The sequence below is a fragment of the Ambystoma mexicanum genome, chromosome 12, assembly GCF_040938575.1.
Source record: "Ambystoma mexicanum isolate Mex_15411 chromosome 12, UKY_AmexF1_1, whole genome shotgun sequence".
Lineage (NCBI taxonomy): Eukaryota > Metazoa > Chordata > Amphibia > Caudata > Ambystomatidae > Ambystoma > Ambystoma mexicanum.
The window spans coordinates 929,731,574-929,754,210 of NC_090936.1; the positions used below are offsets into that span (position 1 = coordinate 929,731,574).

Here is a 22,637-nt window from a genome sequence, read left to right on the forward strand (position 1 = left end):
GTCAAATTGACCTTCTACCCGGTGCACAACCCCCATGCAGTAGAATCTACGCCCTCACGGAACCTGAAAATCATCACCTACGGCAATACTTGGACCAACACCTGGCTAATGGCTTTATTCACCCTTCCAAGTCTCCTGCATCCTCAGCTTTGTTCTTCGTGCCAAAAAAGGAAGGTGACCTTAGAACGTGCATAGACTACCGCGCACTAAATCAGATTACGGTAAAAAACCGGTATCCATTGCCTCTGATCCCCGAATTACTAGACCAAGTAAAGGATGCTTGTATCTACACTAAGTTAGATCTCCGAGGGGCATATCATCTGGTACATGTAAAGAAAGGCGACAAATGAAAGACGGCCTTTCGCACCAAGTATGGATTATTCGAGTATCAGGTGATGCCCTTCGGGTTGTGCAATGCACCAGCAGCCTTCCAGTATTTTATGGACGATGTCTTTCATGAACTCATTGACGTCTGTGTTGTCGTATACATAGACGATATCCTTGTGTACTCCTCCTCAGAATCAGACCATGTTAAGCACGTACGTGGTTGTGGGTCAAAGGATCGACAGTAAAAGGGTCGACAGGTCAAAGGTTTGACACCAAAGGGTCGACCGGTCAAAGGATCGAATGTTTTTTTTTCTCCAATATTTTTTTTTTTTTGGGGGTTCAACCCCCCCTTTTTTTGCTAAAAAACACTCCCCCCCCCCCAAAAAAAAAATAAATAAATGTGAAAAAAAATAATAATTTGATCCTTTGACCTGTCGACCCTTTGGTGTCGATCCTTTGACCTGTCGACCCTTTATATTCGATTCTTTGACTAGACACGCACGTACATGCAGTCCTTGAGAAACTACGCCAGCACAAGTTATATGCAAAATTGGAAAAATGTGTTTTTCATGTTACGGAAGTTGAATTCCTTAGATTTATCTTGACTCCAAAAGGAGTCCGAATGAACTAACGAAAGGTGGACGCAATTCTCAAGAGGCCATCACCTAGTTCAGTTAAAGGGGTACAAAGCATGCTCGGATTTGCCAATTTCTACCACAGATTAATTCCGGACTTCTCACATGTTGTACATCCCATCAAAGCACTTTAGCGAAAGAACAAACGTTTCTTGTGGACCGAAGAGGCTGAAAAGGCCTTCCAAGACCTGAAAGCGAAATTCACATCTGCGCCTGTCTTAAAGCATCCACGCCCATAGCTTCCATACATAGTGGAAACTTATGCTTCCAGTTTAGCCATGGGAGCTGTTCTGTCCCAGAAGGATCCTGAAACTGGTCAACTTCACCCAGTGGAATCTTGTTCCTGAAAGTTCTCGGCACCCAAGTTAATCTATGCGGTTACCGATAAAGAGTTATTAGCCATCAAATTCGCCTTTAAGGCTTGGCGACACTATCTTCTCGGTGCCAGGCATACCATTACTGTAATCACCGATCACCGTAACTTGCAGTATCTAAAAAGAGCCAAAGCCCAGTCATCGCGCCAACTTCGATGGGCATTGTTCTTTGCCGAATTCGATTTTGTGATTACTTATCGACCAGGCTGTAAAAATGGCAAGGCAGATGCCTTATCCCGAATAGGAATGGAAAAAACATATGCGAACCCGGAGCCGGTGCCTATCATTTCTAAACAAAGAATTCTTGGCATAACTACTTTACAGACACTAGAAGAAATTCATTTAAAAATCCAACAACTCTTCGATCCAGCAGCCCTGCAGGACTGGGTAAAGAAAGGGCCGGATTACTCAGTCATCAATGATCTACCCTACTATCAAGGACAACTATTTCTACCACACAAGGAATTACAGGAATTTGCCATCTCCAATTATCATGATACCCTGATGGAAGGTCACCCAGGTATCGCAAAAACCGAAGCTAAAATTAAGAGACAATTCTGGTGGCCCACCTGGCGAAAAGATATAAAGTTGCGCCCAAAACAAAAGTCAGAAGAAAAAAACAGCTGGCCTTTTACAACCTTTGGATATTCTACCTACACCATGGCAAACCTTATCTTTAGAATTTATTACTGATCTACCTCCATTTAATGGATTTAACACTATTCTAGTTATTGTGGATCTTTTTTCCAAGATGGCCCACTTTATTCCTTTGAAGGGATTACCTTCTGCTTCAATTCTGGCCAAGGAGTTCCTCGAAAACATTGTTCGAATACACGGGTTTCCTTCCGTATTGGTCTCTGACCGAGGTAGTCAATTCATTTCACATTTTTGGAAGAAATGTTGCCAATTGGCGCAAATCGACGTAAGCTTATCAACCAGTCACCATCCCCAGACCGATGGTCAGACGGAGAGGACCAACCAGACCCTTGAACAGTACCTACGTTGCATGCTTCACCAGACCGAAAGTAATTGGAAAGATATTTTATGGATTTCCGAATATGCATACAATAACTCTGTACATTCAGGAACCAGACAAAGCCCCTTTTATACCATATATGGACACCACCCTCAAACCTCAGAACTCGATTCGCCTCAGCACTTAGAAATGCCTGCAGTTAGTCATTTACATTCTACTATTACACAAGCCTTCAAGAAAGCAACAGAACATTTAAAGCAAGCAAAAGAGAAATACAAGAAAAATGCTGATCTACATAGAAGTGAAACTCCACAGTACCAAATCGGAGATCAGGTTTGGCTAGCTACAAAACACATACCTCTGAAAGGAACTCGGACTTTTAATCCTAGATATTTGGGACCTTACACCATTAAGGCCATTATCAACCCAGTGGCCGTCAAACTGGAATTACCCTCCAATATGCGAATTCATCCTCTCTTTCATGTTTCACTTTTAAAACCAGTTCAACCAGGAACAAGATTAACCAAACCACCAGATCCTATCTTGATAGATGGAGAACCTGAATTTGAGGTGAAAAACATCCTGGACTCCAAGGTGGTTAAATCAAAACTTTTTTACTTAATCGATTGGAAAGGTTACGGGCCACAGGAAAGGTCAGGGGTGCCTAGTGACCACGTTCATGCACCACGATTAGTGAAGAGATTCCACTGGGACTTCCCAGACAAACCAGGACCATGGGGAGGAACGACTTTAGGAGGGGCCTTGAGGGGGAGTGCTGTCATGATGCATACCCCCGGGCATCCAGACCACGTCCATCAGCCACGGGAGCAGGCATCATGTTGCCTTGAGAAAACTCAGCAACCTCTGTTAAGGGCTGTCTGGGTTCAGTCCTGGTGCCTATGGTGCCAGGCTCATATGGGACATCAGTCCTGGCGCCATAGACGCCAGGCTCATAGGTGCACACTTACCTGATGCAGACCATGCTGCAAGAAGATCCAAACCCATGTGAGGCCTGGAAGGGACTACTTTACCTTAGGGACTATTTTGTTACTCGGGTGTTGTCGGGGAGGAATACCTGCCTGGGAATACTTTGGTTGGCTATTTAAACCACGCCCGAAGAGCTGCACACGCTTCGCGTTATTCTGCATGCAGCAGCGTAACGTTCACCGTGCCAACAGCAGCATCCAGCCTTCTGCCACGCCCGCCTCGAACCTGGAGCACCTAGAAAGAAGGAAAGAAGCAAAGGTTAGAACAAGAGTTTTACCTGATTTCTTACCTGATTCCGGATTCATTGCATCTTCAAACCAGAGGAAAGACTTTATTTTAAACACGTCGCATCGCAGCAGCAGCGCCGCGCCATACTCACCGTTCCACGCAGCATTTCTTCGATCCGGCGATGTCTCCATCTTTACATCGCCGAATCCCGGCACCTAAGGGGGACAAGAAACAACAAGGTGAGCAGAGAGAACAGACAGAGACAATCTCTTTAGCCGCCATATGCTTACCTGATTTTACCGCTGGAGGTATTATTCATCAGCACGCCACATCTTCTTATGCCGCACCTGTAAGAAAAGGAGAAAGCAGCAAGTTTAACCCTTGGCATTATTTACCGGACAATGGGCCTCATCACGAGCTGGGCTGTAGCCCTTAAAAGCAGTGGTAACGGTATTACAGCCGCATTTAAGGGCTGGCCCTATCACGAGTTGGGCGCTAAATGGGCTGTTTTACCTCCAGCCTTTCTCTGGAGGTGAAAATCCCCTGTTTTCAGCTGTATTACCGCCGGCTGTATTAGCCCGCATAATTAGTGCTGAAAATACCCCATGGAATCCAATGGACCCAATTGGGAATGGGGATTTACTGTTAACACCCAACTCGTGATCCGGCGGTAATACAGCCGGACCGGTCGGTGCTAGGGCTATTACAGTCGGCAGTATTACAGCCGGGAATACAGCCCAACTCGTGATGAGGCCCAGTGTTGGGTAACACAGACTTTTACTGGAGCGCTTTCAGCTGTCAATCTTCTTATTGGGTCAAAGTTGCAAGATAAAAAGAGGAATTGGGCAGAAGTCAATTCCAGACATTTTGAACTCTTACGAACTATATACTTACGGCTCTTCGCCAGGACCTTTTGGAGTCAGGATTCGTCTACAACTCTTCCAATATCTTCAGGCCAGTGAAGTAACTGGTCATCAACGCGCCCCTGCGTGCTTCGCAGGATGGAGGGCTCATCCTACAAGAATATAAGGTGAGATTGCTGAGAGGGCACAGAGGTGATTAGTGGGGAGGACAGTGGGGGTGCTATCACTTGAATCCACAAGTGGCTAAATCCATCTCTCCACTTTTAGGAGAATATTTCTACGGGTCAAGCAGACAAGATTAGGAGGGCAGATCCAGTCAGTCATCGCTGCATTACGCATCACGTGGGTGGAGGCCGCAGCAGTCCGGGTCCGACCGACGCCCCTGTGGGAGCCAGGTGAGCGTAACAGAAGTGCTGAGTGGTGCTTGGTGCCATCTAAACTACACTTTGACGTGTCTGCTCAGACCAAAATCTATGGGGTGATAATGGACGCACCTAGGCTGCAAGGCCCGGAGTCTGAGACAGACCCTGTTGTGGCTTTTCGGGATATCAAGGCCATGTTTGCACAGTTACAGACTGCGATACAGTCTCTTGATGGGAAGTTGGACACACTGACATGTAAGGTTGTTCACATTCAGGTCCGCCTGGACAAACATGGGGAACGTTTGGATGAGGCGGAGGGTCAGATATCCGGGTGGAGGATGTGGCGGCCTCAGTGTCGGGTGAAATGGCTGGAATGCGGAAGGCCTTGAAGGAGCTCAAGGAGAAGCAGGAGGACCTCGAATCGAGGTCAAGAAGAAATAACATCAGAATTGTAGGCCTGGCCGAATCGGCGGATCAGAGAGATATGGAGGCTCTGTGGAAGGAATCCTGAAGAAGGCAATGGGCCCAGAGGGGTTTTCCCCCTTGTGTGTGGTGGAGAGGGCACATCGAATTCCCAGTGGAAGTGGGCCGGTTCCTGGAGCTTCGCCGAGACCGTTGATAGCCCGTCTGCTGAATTACAGGGACCGGGACACTGTGCTCCGGTAGGCAAGGGATAAGGGGAATGTCACCTATAAGGCCGACACTATTAAGTTCTTCCCGGACTTCTCAGACAAGGTGCAAGCAGTCAGGAAGACGTTTCTGGATGTGAAAAGGCGGATGAGGGACAGAAATTTGAAGTATGCAATGCTATACCTGGCCAAACTCCGGGTGGAGCATAGAGGCAAATCACTCTTCTTCCAGACCCCTGAGGAGGTTGCATCCTTTTTGGATATGTTACCAGCGTCACCCAGGCAGCTGGGTGACAATGACACCTGATGTGGGGAGGAGTGTGGGGCCTAAGCTCCGGGCAGGGTCCTGTGGGCTGTTTGGGGTTGATCCTTGGAGCTGTTATCAGAATACTCAGGGAAGGGTGCTGGAGGGTCAGGCTTGCAGCTACCCCCAGTGTGCAAGCTGGTTGAGTATATGTTGAGGGTTTTTAGGAGGCCGGAGAGTTGGGGTTGCCGGCGGGGGTGCAGGGTGGGCGCTCAAGGGGGTGGGTCGGGGAGAGGGGTGGTGGTGCACCGACAAGTTGGGGAGTTGTTGGTAGGGGTGGGGGGGTGGGAGATTAATGGCACGGGGAATACGACTCTTCGAGGGGTTGGTTGGCACACGGGCAGTAGGCTTTGGGACACTTTATGATGACGACCCTTAGACTTCTGACCTGGAATGTAAGGGGCCTTAATAGTCCACCGAAGTGCTGAAAGGTGTTGCAATATTTGCGGCGTCACCAAATAGGGGTGGCCTTTCTCCAAGAAACCCATCTGACGGTGGACTCGGAATCTAGGTTTGGCAAATGCTGGTGGTGCCATAGGTATTTTTCTTTGTATTCTTCCTTTTCCAGGGGCGTGGGTATTTTAGTACATAGCTCAGTGGGATTTCGCATGACTAGGTTACTAAAGGAACAGGAGGGGAGAGCACTCATAGTACAGGGAGTTATCCAAGGGAGGCTATATACGTTAATTTGTTACTATGGCCCTAACCAGGACATGGCTGAGCCATTGGAGTGGGTGGAGAGGCAGTTGGCGGACATGCCTACAGGGGAGATCTTGTGGGCAGGGGATTTTAATACAGTGCTAGACCCTGCTCGAGATCGGACGGGCCCTCATCCACGTTTGTGTAGTAAGAGCTCTGTTAAACTCCGGGGCATGCTGGCGGTGTGGCGGCTAGCGCACATCTGGAGGGTGCGGAACTCTATGGTTAATCAATATACGCATTATTCGGCCCTGCACAACTCAGCTGCACGTCTGGATTACTTCTTGGTGTCCGAGGACCTTATGGGGCAGACAACCAAGGTGAAGATTTTGCCCGTACTCTTTCTGATCATGGCCGGTTTTATTAGCTATCCGGTTGAGAGGGCGGTCCGGGGGGAGGGCCCTGTGGAGATTCAAGAGTGATGAGCTCACGGACATAGTCTTTAGGGAGGAGTTAGGGAAAGCCATTGATAGTTATTTTGAGCTGAACGAGGGGTCGGTATTCTCGGCGGGCACCCTATGGGAAGGTTTTAAGTGTGTAATGCGGGGGGAGTGCATAGATAAGGAGGCGGGCATATTAAAGAGAATACGCAAAGATTTAATGGAGAAAGAAGTGGAGATACGCGCCTTGCAGGTGGCGGCTCCTGTCCCTTCCAAAACTCAGCAAGGCGAAATAATGAAGAGCCTTCAGGAATTCCACACGTTGGCTCAGCGGGAGATATACATGTGGGATAGATCGGCCCCTCGGAAGTATGGTGAGGGTCAGGCTCCGGGCAGATCACTAGCCAGGGTAATGTGTTTGAATGCTTCGGGTGGCGGTAATTACGGACGAGGGGGGGACGGACCATTTTGAGGATGAGGCGATACTCTGTGAGTTTCATACATTTTATACTCGCCTGTATGCTACCCAATCCCGCACTGCACAAGCGAATATCGAGGTTTATCTCGACCAGGTGGGTTTGTTTTGGTGATCGGAGGAACTGAGGGAGTGGTTAAACAGGTCGGTGACATTAGAGGAGGTGAAGGAGGCCATTAAGTCTTTACCTAATGGGAAATCTCTGGGTCCGGATGGCTTCACGGCTGAATTTTACAAGTGCTTTGTCGACAAATTGGCACCTTAAATACTGCGGGTTTACCAGGAGGCAGTGACTGAGGGTTGACTGCCGGAGTCTCTTAGGGAGGCTTTGGTGGTGGTGTTGTTGAAACCAGGGAAGCCTGAGGGAGATTTTTCCTCGTACCGCCCGATATCCCTGATCAACTCGGACAATAAGATTTTGGCCAAAATCATGGCGTCGCGCCTAACGCCGTTGATGCCAATGCTGGTTAGGGCTGATCAGGTAGGCTTTATTCCTGGGCGGTCTACGTCGTTCGGCCTGAGGCGAATGTTTGGGCTGCTAGCCACCTTACCGAGCACGGATCAGATTGTTGCGGTTTTGTTAGATGCCGCTAAGGCTTTTTATTCTATTGAATGGCCGTTTTTATTTACGGTCCTGTGTAGATTGGGCCTGGGGGGGGTTTCCTGTCCTTAGTGTCACTTCTGTATGATAAGCCGGTTGCTAGGGTGAGGGTCAATGGGCAGACCACTGCATTAATCCCGCTTGAGAGGGGGACGCGCCAGGGGTGTCCTCTGTCCCCCTTATTGTTTGCTCTGGCGATAGAGCCCTGGGCTGAGCGAGTGTGGAAGCTACATATTCATCGGGGGATTCAGTTATGCACCCACAAAGTGGTGATTTCGCTGTATGCAGACGTTATGGTCCTGTTCCTGCTCCATCCTGAAGTCAATCTGGACCCGGTTATGCTAGATATTCAACAATTTGGGGAGCTCTCGGGGCTAAAAGTGAATGTTGGTAACTCAGTGATATTTCCCTTGACGAACAGCCAGGTTCGCTTTCAGGATACTTGGGGGTTTCAGTGGGATATGCTTATTACCCGGTACTTGGGGATTACTTTAGCCAGGGATATGGGAGAGGTGTTCCGCAGTAACTATGGGATGGTGCTCCAGTTAGCCAAGGAAGCAATGCAGGGGTGGACTTCGCTTCCGCTTAATTTGTTTGGTAAGGTCTCAGTAGTTAAGATGTCCATTCTCCCCCAGTTCTTGTATGTGTTTCTTAATGTTCCCCTTCGGATACCTAGAAAATACTTTCAGGATCTCAAGTCGGCAGTGATTCAGTTTCTCTGGGCCGGGAAGCAGGTGCGGGTTTCGTGGGACAGCCTCACTGCACCTGTCCGGGGGGGTGGTCTGGCCCTGCCCGATATTGAATTATACTACCATGTGGCCCAAGCTAGTTATCTAAGGTACTGGTATGGGATGGCGGCTGAACACAGGCATGTTGAGATAGAGCGGTCAATAGCATCCCTGGCGTTGCTGAGGTCGGTTATTCTGACGGCTCGGGTTTGCCCTGAGGAGGCCCAGACCTTGGTTGGGTTGACGTGTAGGGCTTGGTCCCTTCTGGAACATAAACTTACGGGTAATATACTTTTTTCGCTTGAACTCCCGGTCATATTTATCCCGGGGTTACCTGTGACCAGTGAGGCGGTTAATGTTGCCATGACGAAGCGGGTGGGGATTACCAAATTTGCAGATTTGTTCCCGGATGGTATGTTTATCACTATTGATCAGCTGAGAGACAGGGGGGGCCTATCGGCGTTGGACATATTTTATTTTTTATTTTTTAAAACAGTTTTTATTATTTTTTAAACCAAACAAACAATACAAACCAAACTAGCAGCGTTATTTGCAACAATACACATAAACATCAATAAATGAACGCCACTGAACCCCCAATCCTTCCCCCCTTAAGAGCTAGTTCTTCCTCATTCTGTATCTGCTGCGTGTGGCAGGGTATCGCTTTCTTCTGAGACTGCAGAATCCGTTATTGTGCCAAACAGTCCAGTTATTAACACTCTCCATGCTAGCAAGGTACTCGCTTCTTCTTCCCCACACTTGCTACATGCCTCCTGCCATACCACCGTTTCAGTCCCCGCCCATTTTTGCAGATCCCGCCACCATACCTCGACCAGTGGCTTATGGCACTGCTTCCAGCCCATGGCAATCCTTCGTTTTGCAAGCACATATGCCAAGTCCTTCAATTTCCCGACATGTTTAGTATTCCGTGGTCTGGGAAACCCTCCCAACAGGCAGGCCCAGGCCGTATCTATATTGAGCGTGATCCCTTTGTCAGCTAGTTTCTGTGCCACCTCCCCCCAAAAACTCTCAATCACTGGGCAAGACCAAAACATGTGTGTCATATCAGCATCTTCCTTATCGCATTTTGGGCACGCTTGTCGTCCCGCATTTACAAACTTAGATATTCTCATCGGGGTCATATAGGCTCTGTGCGTTATGTACAACTGTATTTGTTGTAATCTAGCATTTCTGGACACCTTCTTGTGGTATCCCATAGCACGCTCCCACATTCCATCGGTCATCTGTGCTCCCACCTCTGCTTCCCAATCCAGCCTCAAATGCGTCAAATCCTTCCCTATCCGGGTCATCATCATCATCTCATACAGTCTAGAGATCTCATGCCCTCCCTCTGACATGTCATATATTGTCCCCATGGTGGCATCTGGCTCCTCCGCCAATGCGGTCTCAGGCCAGGTTTTACGAATAATCTGCACAAGCCTCAGATAAGTGACATATTGACCTCTATGCAAGCCTGCATCTTCCCCTAATTCTTCAAAATCCTTAATGACCCCCTCTTGCCAGACATCTCCCAATGTAACCAGCCCGACCGACTCCCAGTAGGTCGTGATTGTCATTCCTAGTTGTGTATCTTCCCCTGCCAAGGCCACCAGCGGTACCTGCGGGGAACACGGGTACGGGTTTTCCATCAGTCGGCATACTCTACGCCACATCTTCCACCCAAGCATCATCATACCCGGGCGCTCCTTCGTTACAAGTCTAGGCAACCAAATAATTTCCTTTAGGTAAAACGGAGTGCAGTCCTGCCAAACAGCCTTAATTCCGGAGTCACCTCATCAGAGATCTACTTGGCCACATATTGCAACTTGCCAGCTACATAATAGGCCTCAAAATTTGGCAGCTTAATACCCCCTCTGTCATAGAAGTTCTGCAGCTTCCATAGCGCCACTCTATTCCGAGTGCCATGCCATAGGAAGTCTCTGCACATACCATTCAGCTTGGCAAAAAACTTTTTGGGTATCATGTACGGGATATTGCTGAAAAAGTGTAAGAGCCTGGGTAAGACCACCATTTTGAGCATCGCCTCCCGTCCCATCATTGCTAGTGGCAACTTCTCCCAAAACTTCATGCTTATATGGATTTTTCCCACAGCCATCTCAGTATTATGCAAATGTTCCTCCTCTACCGTGTGATACACATCTATTCTGAGGTAGCGGACGGAGCCAACCGCCAATGGCACCGACAACACTGGAAACCGCTCCAGAGGAGTGCCTCTGTAGCTACCCAATGGGAACATGCTCGATTTGTGGGGGTTTACCGCTATGCCGGACAGTTCTGCATACTTTTCCATTAACTCTAGAATAAATTGAAGATTTTCCTCTGGATATTTCAGATATAGTAGCAAATCGTCAGCATATAAGGATATTAGGTGTTTCTCTTCCCCCCCACCTCAATAACTATCAGGTCATATTGTTGTCTAAGGTACACTGCTAGGGGCTCCAGAGCCAGTATATATAACATCGGGGACCAGGGGCACCCTTGTCTGGTGCCTCTGCTAAGTTGCCATCTCTCGGATATCACCGATCCTGTGCGTACCCTGGCCAGAGGTTCACTGTATAGCAATTTCGCCCACCTAACATAGCCCGGCCCCATCCCATATTCCCTCAGGGCCTCCAGCAACCATGGCCACCTCACTGAATCGAAAGCCTTGACTGCATCTAAGGACACAACCGCCATTTCACCCTCGCTTCTGTTTCCCTCTTCAATCACCCGGTGGAGTCGTCTATGGTTGTGGGTTATATTTCTGTTGGGGACATAACCTGTCTGGTCCGGGTGTATCAGTTTGCTAATAACTCTGCGCAGCCTATTGGCCAGGACCACCGTCAATATCTTACCGTCCTGGTTCAACATTGACAAAGGCCTATAGGAGCCGCAGCTGTGCCCTGACTTGTTGGGTTTAGGAAGCGGTATAATTACCGCTTCTCTAAGCGATTCCGGCAGCCGGCCCACCTCAAAAGACTCATTGAGCATTTCTAGCATGGGGGGGGGGGGAGTACCTCCTCTCTATATGCTTTATAAAATTCGCTAGGGAGTCCGTCCGCACCCGGTGTCTTACAGGTGGGCAACTGCTTCACCACCTCCTCCAGTTCCTCTAGCGTAATCGGCGCACCCAGCTCCTCCCTGTCTTCGGCACTAATCTTAGGTAATTCCATGTCTCTTAAAGTTTCTCTTAGCTCCTCTCGATTGCTCCTCCCTTTGTCCTCATATAATGCCCTATAGTAGTCTGAGAATGCCTCATTCACTCCCTCTTTGGTGTCCGCTACCGCCCCATCCTCTCTGGTTATCGTCCTAATCGGGGGCCTAGGGGTTTCGCTCTTATACAACCACGCCAGAAGACCGCCGGTTTTATCCCCACCTGCATGTTGTCTCTCCACATACTTCTTATAGTTAAGGTTGCAGAGCCTTTCCCAAAGCTCTGCACACCGCTGCTGCAGTTTGAGTACAAGTTCTGCATCCCCTCCTGCCCTATTGATTTCCCGTTCCAGTTCACCCTCCGCTTCCCCTAACTCCATTAGGACCCCACCATGTAGGCCTTTTGATTTAGCAATAGCAGCACCCCGCAATACCACCTCAGAGGCTTCCCAGAGCGTGCCCGCTGAATCCACACTGCCAGTGTTTTCTTCAAAATAATGTGTGATCTCAACCCTGATATCTTCTCTGAAGACCGGGTCCCTGAGCGCCTCAGCCCAGAGGCGCCACGTCGGTATTCGCGCTCTGGGGCGGCAGTACTGCCAGCCCAGAACCAGAGGTGAGTGGTCCGACAGGACCCTCGCTTTGTAGTCTATTTGGGTGGTCTCTATCACCACATCTGGCGTGGCAAAAAAATAATCAAGTCTTGTATGCAGTTGTTGCGGAGCTGAGTAATGCGAGTACTGTGTTTCATTAGGATGATTCAGCCTCCAAACATCTGCCAGCCCGAAGTCATCGAGCAGTGTCTGCAATGCCCTGGCCGCTGGGGTGGGCCTATCGATCTTACCATCGGATATATCTGCTTTTGGGTTGAGCACGCAGTTAAAATCCCCTCCCCAAATAACCGCTCCCCCCATACACGCACCCAGATTGGTACACAGAGTCCTAAAATATGCTGCTGTACTTTGATTGGGGACATACATGTTTATAATGCACACCTCCCTATTCTCCACCAGTGCCTTCAATATGACCAACCTCCCCTCCGTATCCACCACCTCTTGTGTAAGTTGGAGCGGAACGTGCGGTGCCACCCAGACCAACACTCCCCTAGCATAGGCAGAGTACGGAGAGCCTACTACAGTACCTCTCCACTTCTTCCCCACCAGTTCCAGCTTTTGCCGGGTCAGATGCGTCTCTTGCAGTAGTGCAACATCAATCTTCTGTCTTTTCAAATACATCATGACTTTGTTCCTCTTTAAGTAACTATTGAGTCCCCTGACATTCCACGTTACGATCTTAAGGTCCCCCATAGCTCATGAGTGTCCTCCCCCCTTCCGTGTGGCGAATCCCACTTGCCCATGCGATACAGATACAGCCCTTTAACTTTTACTTGTAGCTTCTTGTGCAAACTCAAACTCCCCATAACTATATACACCAAAAATTCCCCTCTTCCCTCCCCACCCTCTGCCCGTCCCTTCCCCAACACCACACACCCCAACTGCTGCCCAGCTCCATCCTCGGAACTCAGGCACCCCCACATCTAGCCCTGCAAGCACCAAACAATGCCCAGAGCTCAGTAGGGTGAAGTCGCCCTAGTGGCCACTTAGCTAAAGTTACTAAGTGGGGTAAAGAGATCCGCTCTGCAAGGCTCCCCTAAATACAATAATAATAACAGTGCTCATAATATCTTGTGCAACAGTCTGACCTTCTCTCCCGAAGGCCGCGCAAATGACTATAATCAAGTCCCATGGATCTATACCGCGGCATCTTGTGGCACCCTCCTTGTGCACTACTTATCTCCTCCATCTCCTCTTCCCGTCCAAACGTCCGGCTCCTGGGGACATCCCTGTGCGTCGAGCCATCCCATGGCGTCCTCCGGAGTCTCAAAAAACAAAGTTTTGTGTTTATGAAAAACTTTCAATTTTGCCGGATACAGCAACATGTATTTGTGGCCCGCCTCTCTCAATCTTCGCTTTACCGTCCCAAAGTTCATGCGGCTACGCTGCACAGCCAGGGTATAGTCCGGGTAGGCCGTGATGTTTGCCGCTCCTCGTGTAATCGTTCCTCCCTTACGGAAGTGTTCCAAATTCCTCTCCCGGTCCCGGTAATTAAGGATTTTGGCTATTACAGGCCTAGGCGGGTTTCCTGGTGGCGGCCTCCTTGTTAGAGCTCTATGCGCTCGTTCTACCGCAAAACCTTGAGATAAGGCTCCTCCGGGTATCTCCTGCAGCAGCATAGACTCAATGAACTCCGTAGGATCGTGGCCCTCCGATCCCTCCGGCAGGCGCACGATGCGAATGTTGTTTCGTCGGGCACGTCCTTCTGCCTCCTCCGCTCTGTTCTCCAGGTTGCCCATTCTCTGTACCAGGGCATGTAATTCGGCTTTATGGGAGGCACAATCCGCAGTGTTTAGGCTCACCTCTTTCTTGAGGGTTTCGGTGCGCTCCGCCAAGGCCCTGACGTCCTGCCAGAGTAAATTCACTTCTTCCTGGACCTCAGCGACCTTAAGGTCCAATGCTGTTTTCAGCTCAGTTACGGCCAGTTCAAGTTTAGCTTCCCAGGCCGTTTTATTTTTTTAACTTGTTTTTATTGAGCTCGACAACACACAGAGATACACAGTTAATGCAAGCAAGTCATGAAATCAGTTTTACAATTCACCACACAGTGGCATCACTATACAGGCATCAGGACCAAACAAAGCACAGGTGCATATAATAGGGGAGAATGCAGCCAGAATGAGGACAGTATATACATCATAGAGCGTTACTGAGAAGAGCTTGGTGGAGAGGAGGTCTCCGAATCTGAGGCCAAAGCAGACATATAATCGCGGAATCTGCACCAGATGTCTCTTGGTTTTGAGTACGAGTGCTGTGTCGCCCCCTAGGCTTCCTCGGTATCATGCGCCCAAGTGACTGCACGGAGCCACTGCGCATGTGTGGGTGCCCTGGGGCGGAGCCAGCACAACACTATACAGCGAACCGCCAACATCAGACAAAGACCTGCCAACTTCTTTGGGTCACGCTTCAAACCGGGGAGGTCATGAAAAAGGCAGCGCATTGGTGAAGGGTCTATGGTGCAGTCTAATATGTCCGATATAGTGGAGCATACGTCTTGCCAGTATTGTGTCAGGTGTGGACAGTTCCATAACATGTGTATGTAATCAGCCTGGTCGGCGCCGCATCTGGGACAATTAGGAGAGGTCTCATGAAACATACGATGCAGTCTGGTCGGTGTGTGATGATACCTGTGTAACAACTTGAACTGCAGTAGTTTAAATCTAGAGTTATATGATACCTCTTGGGTTCGAGCACACATACGGGCCCAACGCACATCGTCAATCTCGACTCCAAGATCCTCCTCCCACTTCATTTTAAGTTTAACAAAAGAGGGGGCGGCCCTGGTCTGTATTAAATTATAGAGTCTGGATACTTTCCCCTTGAAGGAATCGGATGCACAGAGTTCGGCTATCAAAGGTTCATCCGGTGGGACCGAAGGAAATTCAGGGAATTTCGTTTTTAGGACCTTCCTGAGTGAGGAGTATTGCAGCCATGCCGATGGTCCACGCCTGAGCGCCAAAGGGAGATCTGACCACTCCAGGAAATTGCCTTCAACAAAAACTTCACGAAGGGACAAGAAACCTGCCATTGTCCAACGAGTGACCACGGATGGAGGGATACAGGGGACATCAGGGAGGAAATTCCAGAGAGGGAGGTCACCATGAAACGGGTCAGGGGTAGCAACCGTGTTCCACATTTTAGTAAGAGCAAGTGATGTGCTCAACACGGGGTCTATAGAATCAGGATCTGATGGGGCCGGCTTAAGAATGAGGGAACCAATCGTACGCTCCCTGACCTTAAGTTTCTCAAGACGGACATGAGGAGGGGTATTCGACGTGCTGAACCAACAGGAAGCAAATTGGGACTGAGCTACTATCCAGTATCTGAGGAAATCGGGGGCACCGAACCCGCCCAGTGCCTTGGGAGCGGTGAGTGTGTTTAGTTTAAGTCGAACCGCTCCAGAGTGCCAGAGAAAGGAGTTGACAATGCCGCGAAGCGTCTTAAAGAATACCTCGCCTGGCCACAGTGGAATGTTTGTGAAGCGGTATAGGAGTTGGGGCAGAACAATCATTTTTAGAATTCCTATCCTGCCAGCAAGGGAAATAGGGAGACGGGTCCAACTCGCGGTCTTGGTGGTCAGGGCGGTTAGGTAGTTCTGGTAATTATCAGCGCGTAGTTTCTCAGCGTGGCGCGAGACCAGGACTCCCAAGTAGGTGAAAGTGGATTGGGACCAAGCAAGGCCTAGCAGGTCGGACGGTGGCTGTGTGTCGTCCGTGAGTGGGAATATGGACGATTTAGCACAGTTAACTTTAAGACCAGAGATGTATCCAAAGCGGGTGACATCACTGAGAATTGGAGCGAGGTTTGTTTCGGGAGAGCGGACGTATAGCAGGGCATCGTCCGCGTATAGGGAAACAATGTCTGCTTGTCCCGCTGAGCGCAGGCCTCTATGAGAGTGCGAATGTCGCATCATGTCGGCAAAGGGTTCAATCGCTATTGCAAAAATCAATGGGGAGAGAGGGCACCCCTGTCGCGTCCCTCTGGCTACCTGGAAGAGGGCGGAACACCTATCCTCAGTGCGTACTCTAGCCACTGGGTTGGTGTATAGTAGTCTGACCCAGGACCGAAAATTGGGGCCAAATTTGCACTTTTCCATGACTCGCCACAGATACTCCCAGGACACCAAATCAAATGCCTTCTGCATATCTAGTGTGACTGCCACTGCTTGTGTTCGGGGATTAATTCTGCTGATCACGTTAAAGAGCCGCCTGTGGTTTAGTGATGTGGACCTACCTGGGACAAATCCCGCTTGATCAGGGTGTATGATATCTGGCATGAATACAGCCAGGCGGTTAGCCAGTAGTTTGGCAAATATTTTTACATCGCAGTTTATTAGCGAGAGGGGGCGGTATGAGCCACACTGAGTAGGTGACTTACCCGGTTTAAGAAGGACAGTAATCATGGCCTCGCGGAGTGAAGGGGGGAGTGTGCCTGTTTCGCAAGCTTCTTCCCACAGAGCCAACAAGTGCGGCACCAGGATTGATTTATAACGCTTGTAAAAGTCCATAGGGAGACCATCCGGCCCGGGGGCCTTCCCCGCAGCAAGTGATTCAATGGCCTTAGTCAGCTCTTCCGGTGTGAAGGGTCTGTCCAAGGAGACGGTAGCGTCAAAGGATAGGGCTGTAAGAGGGAGCTTCTCAAGGTAGTCATCGATTTCTGAGGTGTGAGGTCCAACCACCTTCGAGTAAAGGGACGCATAAAACGTAAGAAACTCTGTGTTGATGTCTCGGGGTGAAGTGGCTAGTGTACCGTCAGGTCTCTCTATTGCTGGGATGTTGGGTACTCCAAACTCGTGCCGAATCAGCCTGGCCAGCACCCGGCCCGTCGCTCGCCCTCCCCGTAGCGCCTAACTGCCTGAGGACTATCAAGGAATTTAACTTCGCGCTCAGCAAGATTGCGGAATCTATCTAACTCACGACCCAATGATGCCAGTGTGTCAGGGGAATGATCGTGTGTGTATTGGGCCTCCAATCTTGTGAGGGTCGACTCGCTGTCAGCGATGTCCTCACGGATACTCCTCAGAATACCACTCCCCTTGGATAGGGCAATACCCCTGATATAGGCCTTGAATGATTCCCAGAGGGTGGCTCGGAGGGGGACTGAATCCGTGTTGACCTCGAAAAACTCCTCAATAGATGTCTCAAGTTCGGAGGCGAAGGTATGGTCAAGAAGAGCAGAGGGTCTCATTCTCCACTGCCGTGACCTTTCGGGGTCATGCCCCCAGTTCAGGGAAATGACCACCGGGGAGTGATCCGACAGTGTTCTGGGTAGGATTGCCAGATGGGTAAGGCTTCTAATCAGTATATCTGACAATAGCCATCTATCTATCCTGGAGTAAGAATCGTGGACCGAGGAGTAGTAGGTATACGTGCAGGAGTCAGGGTGCATCAGTCGCCAGGCATCTGCCAGCGCAAGCCGGGGAAGGGTTGTCAGGATTGTGCGAGCTGCCTTCGTTAGCTGGCGAGGTCTGGAACCCGACCTATCCAACGTGACATCCGAAATCGTGTTGAAGTCCCCGCCCCATATAATTGGGATCTGCGGGTAACTCTCTAGGAGCGATGCCAGGTTAAGAAAGAATTCAGGGTCGTCGATGTTGGGACCGTATATATTAAGGATAGCTACATTTTGATTCTGTAATGTACCAATGATGAGTACATATCTACCGAGGGGGTCAATATGTGATTGAGAACAGCTAAATTTCAGGTTTCTGTGGATTAAGACTAGGACACCTCTGTTCTGAGTGGAATAGGTTGTGTAATATCTCTGGGATCCCCATTGCTTGGCAAACCTCTCACATTGTTTAGCACAGGCATGTGTTTCTTGCAGACAAAGGATTTGTGTACCATGACGCTCTGCATAAAGTTGTATTTGCCTCATCTTTTTGTAATTGCCCAGTCCCCTAACGTTCCAGCTCATAAAGGTTATGTTGCTATCCACCGTCTATATGGGGGGGGTGTTTGGATTGTGCTTTGCATAAGAGTGTGGGTTCTGCAACTGCAGCCAGAACCAACATACTGTTCGGATTATACCTCTGTGTTGCATTAGCGAACCGTGCGTGGTTCCTCTGGTAGTTGTCGAGACTTTTTTAAACATAACTCCCCGTCCACCCAACACCCACCCACATCCCTCCCCAAACCTGAGGGATGAGTCCCAAACCCCCCCACAACAGTAACAACTTCTCGGCATCAGCGCCTGGGGGGCTGTTAGCTGACCGAGCAGTGGCGCAACGGACTGTAGAGGGCGTACAAAGGATACATTCAGCTGAAGTCTCTAACAGGCCCAGTGAGGACCGTATGAGATGCAAGCTTAGTAATACCGATCAAAAGGAGACTCTATCATAACACATTAGTGCACTCCCACAATCGCTGAGCAAGACATTCGGTACATTTAGTATATAATGCACCGCTAGGGTTCCAGTAACCAATAAACATAGTAAGCAAATATCGCCTCGAGGGGCTGTGGCTGAAAGGATAAATACAACAATGACAACTTATCAACGGGCTATCAGAATAAAGTAAAATACAGGCTGTTACCAGCCCGCCCGACTCAGCAAGAGGCTTCCAAGGCTGAAGACAATAATGGGTTAGCCAGGAAAGTGTTCATCCAGGAATTTAGAAGCCTCCTCTGGGATTGTGAAGAAAAAGGTTTTGTTAGAGTGTTCGATGCGCAATTTTGCAGGGAACAGCATAGAGTACTTGACTCCTAGGTCTCAGAGTCTTTTCTTCACAGCCACAAATGTCTGACGTTCACGTTGCACCGCCACCGAATAATCCGGGTAGAGGTGGATTCTGGCCGCTCCAAGGGTAAGGTCGCCCTGGATCCTGGCTGCACGCAAAAGGGCGTCACGGTCCCGAAAATTCAGAATCCTAGCTATAATGGGCCGAGGAGGGGCGCCTGGTTTGGGCTTCGCTGTCAATGCTCGATGTGCTCTTTCAATAGTGAATTGCGGAGACAATTTAGGAGAGTCCAGGAGTGTCATGAGGAGCCGTTCCAAGTAATCTTCCATCGGTTCCGCAATTTTGTCCTCCGGAATGCCAACTATACGCAAATTATTACGTCTCGAGCGAGACTCGAGGTCATCATTTTTCTTCTCCACCACTGCCACACGGTTGGTTAGTGTGGTGACCTCGGCCCGCAGAGAGCCCAGCACATCCTCAGCAGCTCCTAGTCGAGTCTCGACCTCTGTTACTCGACCATCCGTCTTTTCAATATGGGCTTTTATGGAGGAGATTGACCCATTCATATCGTCCAGTTTGGTATGTAGAGTGGTGAAGCCATCACGGATGTATTCCAACAACTTTTGTGAGTCATCTGAAGTCAATGGGGCCGGGAGGGGATCTTCAGTATCATCGGAGGGCGGCCTGCACGGCGTTTTAGCAAACATATTCAACGAACTTTGCTTTTTCCCCGCGCCGGCTCCCTTGGTCATGATGAAAACCGGGGAAGGGCAGGGGCCCAAAAGGAAAATGTGAGCAGGTAGCGCAGCACCCGGTTACCAATCGAGCGCGGCGAACACCCGCTCTAGAAGGTAGAGTCCGCCGCCGGGGAGCCCAAGGACGCGGCACGGTTAGGCCTCAACCCCCGCTCAGCAAGGCCCCAAATCACTCCGGCCCGGGTTCTCCTCGACCTCAAAGCCCGCGAATATGTGTACACGATGCGGATTCAGGCACACAGGCCGTCGATGAAAGTACCTGCGTGAATGCGGGCCAAGGCCAGTGGCTAACCGGAGAAAAGGAGCTCCAAGCGGGGAGGCAGCCCCCGAAACTCGCGGGAAGCCCCGAGCCAGGCCTCCCAATGCGATGTTAATAATGGGCCCCGCGGCCCCACGCAGCACCCCGCGGTATCCAGAGAATGGTAGCGATCAGGTCCCCTCACCTTGTTAAAGTAGTGTTTCAGGAACGCCTCGGAGAAGGGGACATAGGCAGCCGTGGGTAGATGAGTAAGCCCGCTGCGTAGCGCCGCACGGCCCAAGGCGGAGGGAGCCAGCGGTCCCCGCTCCGGCCGCCAGCAGGTATCAGCACCGGGCAGTCCGGCCCCCCCGCCGGTCCGGTAGACTGGCTGCAGGAATGCCCCACGCAACCCAGAGGTCACAGCGCCTCTCTCACACTGAGGTCGCACGCGCCGGGACGTCGAGTAGTGGCGCAGATCCGCAACCCCCGGAGCCCGCCACGGGGAGAGCCGGGCGCCCGCGCCGCAGCACTACAGTCAGCAACAGCAGGGCCCACTGATGGTCTACAGGTCCCAGATTCAGGATATCGGTAGACTGTCAGCTCACACCGCAGTTGTAGTAATAATGGTCGGTAAAGTTGTGTTTTAGCGGTCAAATTAGCCAAGATGTGCCCTCGTCGTCCGGAGCTTCACACTCAGGCGGCCATATTGTTTCGGCGCAACAGCCCCCCCCCCTTCCCAGGCCGTTTTTAAGTCCGCAATCGCAGCTAGGACCTCTTGGTTGGTACCCGTCGCCGTCATGCTGCCTGCAATCGACTTGTCCTTACTCTTGGGATTTTCCAGACCAGGGGACGTCTTAGCGAAGTCGTCCAAGGTGGGCTGTTTCGCCTTCGGCCTCACCGTTCTGCTAGACATGACCCAGAGGACTTGTGTTCTGCACAAGTTACAAATGCGCACACAGTATGCCTCTATCGCTCGATCATCGTGCGGCCTGCTCCTTCCTTTGTTCTGGTTGTTGGTCGGCCATTTTGTGTCGTCTCCGGTGCTCCTTATCTTTTTCGCACAAAACTCCACCACCGTTCCTCCCACGTCTTCCAAAAGTTCACCAAGCACGGTCAGACCATGCACACACCGACATGTGTGTTTTCAGCAGTTGTAGGCACGTCGTTGTGCACTATTCCGCCAGGATCATTTCAGGTTTTCGGGAGCTCCTCCAGATCACGTCCACCTACATGGCCCTCGTAGCCACGCCCCCGTTGGACATATTTTTATACTTCAGGTTGCGAGTGTCGCTGCAGTGGCTCTTCCTGTCCTTCCCTAAGCAGCCCCCGGTGGCATGGCTGTTAGATGGTGTGATAAAGGGGGACCTGGATCGGAAGATGCTCTCCAAGCTGCATGCAATAGCTCTGGAGGGTAAATTGTCAACTGCAAAGTGATCACGGGAGGAGTGGGGAAACCTGTTGGCCAGGGAGATACCGGCGGATGTGTGGACGTACTGTTGTGAGGGTACTATAAAAGGGGCAATTAACACCAACTTTAAGCTCATTCATTTTACATTTCTACATCAATATTACTATTCCCTTGCTCAACTGCATCAGTACTTCCCTCAAAAATCTGCAGCCTGCATTAGGTGTGGGTATGAAGCTGCAGGATTTCTCCATGTGGCATGGGAATGTGCACTACTTGACCAATTTAGGGGGGGTGGGGTGTTTGCTGTGATTGGGGGAATTGTGGGTCAACGGTTACCTCCGGATCCAGTAATGGGCTTGCTAGGGTATACTGCTCAGGTACCGAAAGGGTTTAGGAAATTGGTAAGCCTGCTGTTGATCCTTGCCAAGCACAGGGTTGCTATGGGGTGGGGTAGGAGGACTGCCCTGATGATTGCTCAATGGTCTCAGGACATTCTGTACTGAAATAATATGGAAGTGAGGTCGGGTGCTATGCAGGTTAGGGGATGGGGTGATACTAAGATGTGGGATGCATATACATCATACCTTCTCCTCGACCAATCAGGTGGCGGGGCATCAGGCCCCTGCATGTAACAGGAACTCTCGAGTCCATCATTGCCAGACTGAATGGCCCACACGCCGCGTGGCATTTACTATAACTTTGTGCCCCCGGAGGTCTGGAATACTGGAGGAAGGGGAGAGAATACATTGGGTTATGGCCTCTTTTTTTCGGCTGCATGGACTTCCAGGAGTGGTCGCTGTATGGCGAATGCTTTTCATTATCGCATTACGTGGTTTGTTAGTCCTGTGTTTGGGTTCGACTTATGGGGAAGGGTTTACTCATGTGCCATGTAGGGGGGGGGGTGGGTGGGGTGAGTTGGGGTTATATGAAATGTCAATAAAGAAAGTTAAAAAAAAAAAAAGAAAAGAATCACTTAATCATGTTCTCAAGCCACTTGTAGGACCTATATCCCTGAACAGCATTTCAGCAGCGTCGCAGGGCGAGCTTTTAACATTAGGGCAAAGCGGGTCGTCAATGGTGCCTGCAGTGATCCATGTCCCGTTCCAGGTGCAGGATGCGCCAAATGCTCCAGGAATTTGAAGATAAAAGAAAGTTGTGGAGCAGCAGACACCCAGCAGACAGAAATACACCTGTGCCCTTTGTCCCCCACAGGGGAAGCTGAGT

At 50.2% G+C, this 22,637-nt stretch overlaps 1 protein-coding gene across 1 annotated transcript in view; it reads left to right on the forward strand.

Annotated features, from left to right (window-relative positions):
* Nucleotides 1–22,637, forward strand: part of CFAP54 (cilia and flagella associated protein 54) — a 3,669,934-nt gene that overhangs the window by 3,248,055 nt on the left and 399,242 nt on the right. The gene's annotated exons all lie outside the window — the stretch shown is intronic.